The sequence below is a fragment of the Schistocerca serialis genome, chromosome 10 (genome assembly GCF_023864345.2).
Source record: "Schistocerca serialis cubense isolate TAMUIC-IGC-003099 chromosome 10, iqSchSeri2.2, whole genome shotgun sequence".
NCBI lineage: Eukaryota > Metazoa > Arthropoda > Insecta > Orthoptera > Acrididae > Schistocerca > Schistocerca serialis.
In genome coordinates, this window is record NC_064647.1 from 94,477,939 (window position 1) to 94,486,243 (window position 8,305).

Sequence of the window (8,305 nt, forward strand, 5' to 3'; positions counted from 1 at the left end):
AAGTTTTTAAGTAAGATGCTGTACTGAGCCACAGATACCATGTAGGACAACACCTGGAAGCCAAATAATTCTAACATTTTCTAGTCTGCAGTTTTGGCCTCCTAACAGCCTCGATTCAAATCCAATGGATGGAGTGTAATAGAGTGTGTCCCCAACAAATATAGACATCCCGATGTGACATAATCAAGGATCGATATTTAGGCAGCATTTGCTGACTTGACGCGAAAACATTATGTTGTGCCTGTGTGCGCTTCAAAGGTAGGCCATTATTAAATCTAAAAGGGGATAAACTGAGTACTGTGCTTTAAAGAGGTCTTTCCTGTAACACGTGGTTTTTTTAATTTTGCTAATTAATCTGTGTTTGCATACACTTAAATTTGTCCAGATTTTGGTGATGGTGCCAATTTAATGGAGTCACAGTTGTGATATGTTTGTAAATTTGGATAAAAACCCAAATCTATATTTTTAACAGTTTGGAAGTATCCAAAAGCATAAAAATTCGTTTCACTCTTTAACATGTCCACTGCCATGCAGCTGCTGGTGGCCATAGCAGAACTGCATAATTGATGCCGTGTGCTTGGCTGGCTGGTTAGGCATTCATCACTAAGAATGCAGCAGTCGACGTGTTAAAACAGTTTTGTTTGCAATGTCAGCTGTTGGGTTTAAGCCAAATATAAATTGTGCTGAGTTTCCATCAGTAGCTCCGCTGTGAAACTATCAAAGAAGTCCACTGCAACGAGACAATCAAACAAAATTTGTCTCAAAAGACTATGGCAATCAACTATGCTTATGGCAAAATGTGTATAGATTACTATGGCTTAAAGACATAATCAGAGGAATTTGCGATCACTATATCTACAAGATGAACTGAATCATAATCTCTGAAGGACCTGTATTGTGCAAGTTCAAATAAGCAATAATGACCGGAAGTAGACAACAGTAATGGCCATTCACTAAATGAAACACAATATATAAAATTCCTTGGAATCGCGCCGGATAACACGTTAAAGTGGAAGCAGTACGTAGATAGACTAACGAAACTCGGTTCACGCGTTGACTGCTGCACACTTGGTAACGGATGTTTCAGCGCAAAGCTCTGAAGTCATCAGTCCCCTAAAACTTAGAACTACTTAAACCGAACTAACCTAAGGACATCACACACATCCATGCCCGAGACAGGATTCGAACCTGCGACCGTAGCACTTGCGCAGTTCCAGACTGAAGTGCCTAGAACCGCTCGGCCACACCGTCCAGCAGTTAGTTAGTAGTAACGACCAGTGAGAATACTGTGTAAAACAAATAACTGTTCATCCTGCAGATGCCATGTTTTAAAAGGATTTTGGAACTGTTATGCTCACTTTCCGCTTCCGTGAGTAGCAAGTGTATCCAGACCTATTTGTTGTCAAATATTGAAACTGTTGCACCAACCGCCACAGTGGTGGTGGTGGTGGTGGGGTGGCGGCGGCGGCGGCGGCGGCGGCGGTGCCGATTATTCCACTTGGTTCGGCAGCCAAGTGCAAATCATCCAATTGACGACAGTTTAGGGAAAGTGGTGTTTGCAGGTGTACCAACAGTTTGACTAGGATCTCTTCTTCCGTGTCACACGATGTATCAGTCACATGCTGCTGTAGTTGACAGTCGTTGGCCACCCCTCCTCTCGGCAGCACCACCTGTGGCTCGGAACGCTCCCCATGTAAGTACACTGAAGAGCCAAAAAAACTGATATACCTGCCTGATATTGTGTAGGGCCCCCGTAAGCACGCAGAAGTACAACAACTCGACCAACATCTGAAGTAGTGCTGGAGGAAATTGACACCATGAATCCTGCAGGGCTGTCCATAAACCCATAAGAGTACGACGGGGTGGAGATCTCTACTGAACAGCACATTGCAAGGCATCCCACATATGTTTAATAATGTTCATGTCTGTGGAGTTTACTGGCCAGCGGCAGTGTTTAAACTCAGAAGAGTGTTCCTGGAGCCACTCTATAGCAATTACAGAGTGTGGGGGTGTCGCTTTGTTCTGCTGGGATTGTCCAAGTCCATCGGAATGTACAGTGGACATGCCGGTGATCAGACAGGATGCTTACGTATGTGTCACTTGTCAGAGTCGTATCTAGACGAATCAGGGATCGTTTTATGTATTCAAATACAGAGATACGTAAACAGGCTGAATCCGGCGCTGCGGTCGGCAAGATATATGTAAGACAAGTGTCTAGTGCAATTGTTACAGCAGTTATTGCTGCTACAATGGCAGGTTATCAAGATTTAAGTGAATTCGAACGTGGTGTTACAGTCGGTGCACGAGCGGTGGGACACAGCGTCTCGGACGTAGCGATGAAATGGGGATTTTCCCATACGACCATTTCATGAGTGTACCGTAAATATCAGGAATCCGCTAAGACAACGAATCTCCGACATTGTTGTGGCCAGAGATTGCGCCTCCAAGAACACGACCAACAACGACTGAAGAGAATCGTTCAACGTGACAGAAGTGCAATCCTTCCGCAAATTGCTGCAGATTTCAATGCAGGACCATCAACAAGTGTCAGCGTGCAACCCAATCAACGAAACATCATCAACGTGGGCTTTCGGAACCAAAGGCCCACTCGTGTACTCTTGATGACTGCACGACAAAGCTTTATGCCTCGCCTGGGCCAATCAACACAGACATTTGATTGTTGATTACTGGAAACATATTGCCTGGTCGGACAAGTCTGGTTTCAAATTGTATCGAGCATGGACGGGTTCGTCTATGAAGACAACCTCATGAATCCATGGACCCTGCATGTCAGCAGAGGACTGTTCAAGCTGGTGGGGACAAGGCAATGCGACACACCACATGTCCAAAATTGCTACAGAGGGGCTCCAGGAACACTCGTCTGAGGTTAAACACTTCCGCTGGCCACCAAACTCCCCAGACATGAACATTATAGAGCATATCTGGGATGCCTTGCAACATGCTGATCTCCACCCCCTCGTACTCTTATGGATTTATGGACAGTACTCCACTATTCTTGGTGTCAATTCCTTCCAGCACTACTTCAGACATTCAAGTCCAGGCCACATCGTTTTGCGACACTTCTGTGTGCTCTCGGGGGTCTACACGATATTAGAGATGTGTACCAGTTTCTTTGGCTCTTCAGTACACCTCTTAATGAGGACATTATGACAGAATTTTAAATTTCATATTTTTGTTGTCCCCTAAAGATGGTTATATGGACAACCTGGATATTGCACTGTGAGTCTGCATAGTCGTATTTGCGACAGTGTGCTGAAAAGTAATGCCTCCGAACCTTTATGTGTAAACTCTTAAAAGCCTTTTAAATATAACAGACCTCATTAACAGTCTACATCTTTATTTATGTCTACACATTTATTTCTCAACATAGTCACTCTGGCAGCGAAGATATTTCTCCCACCGAGAGACCAGGTTCTCAATACCGTCGTTGTAGAATGTTTGACTTTGTTGATGGAGCCATAATTTCAGCACTGCTTCATCACTACCATAGTGAAGTCCTCGAAGGTGTTTTTGAAAATACGATGGTGCCATGTGTAATGACACATTCCTATGCAGAGACATACAATATCTTAAAAGCTGCGCCAAAGATAAATTGAGAGGCATGTATATTATAATCTTTGTAAAGTTCACATTGGATTCTCTTTTGTTTGATACTCCAAGGAGCTAAGGGACACTTTCGATTGTTGCCTTGTGGAGGATGGACGTGATTTTTGGACTGTGCGAAAAGGCAGCCATATGGTTGGTAATTATGGTTTGTGCGACGAGCACAGCAAGTCTTATTGTGTTGTGAATAAAAAAATAGTAAAAAGTATCGAAGTGTTACGAAAATTATTTATAGCGTCGTAGCATAGTATTCCTTGGTTTCCACCGTCTTCGTGAAGTGAACCGATGCCGACTCATGGTGGTACACACGGTCAGCAAAGAGAAGAACATCGATGGCGACTAATGAATTAATATTGTGGCAGGACTAATTGTACGTCTAAGGTGAGAACTCTGATTAAATCAACAATGACGTGGAATTTAAAATGTAAAAATGTTTTTTATTTATTTCGCCACACTGGCTACCGTGACAGGACAGTGCTGGTGGAACAAAGAGTAAGTACTTCATTGTTGTGCTACAAATGTACTTGTACTAATTACTGTTTCTCTGTTACATGACGCACATGGAAAATGACGAATAAAGTGAAACAGTATTAACTGTATAAACAGATGACACAATAACCAGAAGGAACAAGGACAAGGATTTACAAAACTAACGTAATCGTGAGTGACGCAGCTCAGTCGGAATTAAGGTAGGAAAGCGCAAACGCATGCAGTGGCTGCACCTTGGCTTAGCTCCACTTAAAGCAGAACCATTTCCTGTCCATATTAAAATCCTGATAGTGTTTGTGGCAACACACAATTACACTTTGATAATTACTTTTTTATGTTCAACAATCGCAGAATTAGAAGACGTAGTGCGCCATCTTGTAAATTTCCGACGCGCAACAAATAACAATCGCGAGATATTTTTATTAATTCAACTGCGAGAGAATTTAAAGATTTAGATTAACAGTAAAGTACAGATAAAAATATCTTCACAATGGAATCGGAGAACTTTAATTTCACAAATGTTCATGGACACGTCACCGATTCTGACAATAGTGACGTAAATGATGACGCAATTAGTTTTTCAGCACAACATAATGTAGAAGTAAATACAATTCAATTGCACTCCACAGGGATTAACAATAACGAACCACTTGCAAATGAAACCTTGTGCACAGTCGATGAAGCATCGATTACCAGATCAGATGAAAATATTTCGCGTGAAATCAGTGAACCTAGCCCGGTTTCGATTCAATCAGACCGTGGCAGAGAAACAATGGCAACAAATAATGGCATAAATACAAACACACAAGCTTCGTCAGTTACGCTTGAGGCATTATATAGTCTGATGTCAAACGTGAGCGAGCAATTATCTGATTTAAAGATGAGTCACAACACAACGAACACAAAACTGGCGAATCTAGAAGTCAGCCACAACACAACGAACACAAAACTGGCGAATCTAGAAATCAGCCACAACACAACGAACACAAAACTGGCGAATCTAGAAATCAGCCACAACATGACAAACACAAAATTGTCAAACATGGAAATTGGGTTCCAACAGCAGTTTTCAAGTGTAAACACGCAATTTGAAAACATACACAGACATTTCGATCAACGCTTAAATAAACTCACCAATGAAATCGATCAAAAGATCGAAGACAAAGTCATCAAAACCGTCAATAGTGTATACAATGTATTGGCATATGACTTAGAAAAGAAATTGTCAGATCTTACAAACAAACAGGAACAGGAACTGTCAGAAATAGTAGAAACACACAATCAAACACAAACCGTACAAAAAGAAATACATGAAAACGTACAGGCTATTCAATTAAATTTAACAAGAGTACAGTCCGCATGTGAAGAAATACCTGACCAAGTTAATAAAGTTAACGAAGAAGTCGGTTTTCTGAAACAGGAGACTCGACGTATCAACACGGACATTATCAAAATAAATGAAACTTTAGAAAACGGTAATGTAAATGAATCAATAACTGACCGGGAAACAAAACTTTTTGAAAAATTAGGTAATGAAATCAAAGTAGCCGAGGACAGAATACGCAAGGAAATTGCTGGTAGACTGAATGTTTCAAATGACTTGCCTACGTCAAGCAGCAGGCAGCGCGACACTTATTCGCCCGTGCCAGATTACGATGTCAATAACGCAGAACATCAGGCGCCCAGTCCGGCGTATGTGCACGCACCGGCAAAGGCAAACAATGGCTATTCGCCAAACGCGGTGCTGCAACAGGCAGTAGGTGTGTCGCCTTGCATCTCGACGATTCTAGTCGATGAGAGCCTGTTGAAACATAGACAGTTTCCAGTTTTCTCCACAGAATCCAGAAAAACTCATCCAGTCGTATTCGTAAGAGCATTTAAAAATGTCTTACCAAGAAACTGGACTGAGGCACAGAAGATTAGATATGTAGTAGGCTTCACACAAGGCGACGCACTTTTGTGGGCCACAGACATGGCTGAACAGTGCGTCACCTACGAACAATTTGAACGGGCTTTCTTGGAGAAATATTGGTCTGCTGGGGTCCAAGAAAGACTGCGCCGTGAAGTATTCAACCCACAACCGTTCAACCTCAAAAACGGCGGGTTGAGAAAGTATTTCGAAAAGTACTTGAATAAGACGCGATATTGGAACAATCCAATACCGCACGTAGATGTTCTCAAAATTCTGAAAAACAGACTACCCGCGAACTTACGCGAAAAATTGGTAACCATACCGGAGAACGACGTTGAATACTTTCTTTCCGTGCTTGACTCAATTGATCTAATATACGAAGAAGAGCCGAGCACAAGTAATCGGAATGAATATTCCGGAACCAATCAAAACAACGGTAACGGATATCATTTTAATGGCAATGGACAAAACCAACACAGTTGGCATCCGTATGCGACAAGGCCAAATAATGGAACCTGGAATTACGGAAATCGGAGGAATTCGGCGCCACAGAGACGTGAAGACCGAAGGTATAGTACAGATTACGGTCCACGCCGGTGTGGAAATGATAGAAATCACGTGAATGATTGGTCAGGCCCGCGTGATGAAAGGCGGCACACAAATGAAAATTACAATAGTTACAGTAATAGGAATGATAGACCAAGGAGGAATAGCGACGGCCGGTCGCAAGAAATGTTGCACGCAGCGGTCCGGAAACTAATTGGCGACAGAATAACCACTCAGTACACTTTGTAGAGGTAACGGACAGTACTGAAGCAACGCCTTTGTCTCCCCCGGTAAACAACAATCGGTCGTAATGAGCCCCCACCGGCCGACCGATTTGACAACAGGGGGCACAAACAAGCACACATTACATCTTAGACAATTATTTTTAAGATATGATCAGGATGCGACCGTAGAAGATGATCTATGTGAAGAAGAGATGAAAGCACCGGACAAGGTAAGTGACCTCGTGCAGGCTGTAATAACAGTAAAGATAGGAACTATAATTACCAACGTAATTTTAGATACAGGCGCATCTACGAATATTATTTCTAACAGTTTATTTAAAGAAGTTTCGAAAGCATTAAAAGAACCAGTGTTGCCAACGGAAAATTGTAAAATCTTGACAGCTGTAGTAACAAGTCAAAAAACAAAAAGTGGCAGTTGTTGTATGATGGCCCTTTCATTATAATAGACAAACCTCACCCAGGATGTTATCTGTTAGGTAACACACGAACGGGCAAGGTGAAAGGGTTATACCCCCACAAGGACATCAAGGAATTTTTTCATTAAAGGTTATATGTTATTTTAGCAAAATTGAAATTGTACAACCTTGGATCACATAGTAAAATTGCTGTCATTAACCTAAGAAACTTGCGAACAACTGGGGGCATATGTCAGCTTAAAAACGCATATTTAACCAAACCTAATGAAACATGAGCACTGAAAGACCTGAGTCGAAACAAGGCCCCCGGAGTAGACAATATTCCATTGGAACTACTGACGGCCGTGGGAGAGCCAGTCCTGACAAAACTCTACCATCTGGTGAGCAAGATGTATGAAACAGGCGAAATACCCTCAGACTTCAAGAAGAATATAATAATTCCAATCCCAAAGAAAGCAGGTGTTGACAGATGTGAAAATTACCGAACTATCAGCTTAATAAGTCACAGCTGCAAAATACTAACACGAATTCTTTACAGACGAATGGAAAAACTAGTAGAAGCCAACCTCGGGGAAGATCAGTTTGGATTCCGTAGAAACACTGGAACACGTGAGGCAATACTGACCTTACGACTTATCTTAGAAGAAAGATTAAGGAAAGGCAAACCTACGTTTCTAGCATTTGTAGACTTAGAGAAAGCTTTTGACAATGTTGACTGGAATACTCTCTTTCAAATTCTAAAGGTGGCAGGGGTAAAATACAGGGAGCGAAAGGCTATTTACAATTTGTACAGAAACCAGATGGCAGTTATAAGAGTCGAGGGACATGAAAGGGAAGCAGTGGTTGGGAAGGGAGTAAGACAGGGTTGTAGCCTCTCCCCGATGTTGTTCAATCTGTATATTGAGCAAGCAGTAAAGGAAACAAAAGAAAAATTCGGAGTAGGTATTAAAATTCATGGAGAAGAAATAAATACTTTGAGGTTCGCCGATGACATTGTAATTCTGTCAGAGACAGCAAAGGACTTGGAAGAGCAGTTGAATGGAATGGACAGTGTCTTGAAAGGAGGATATAAG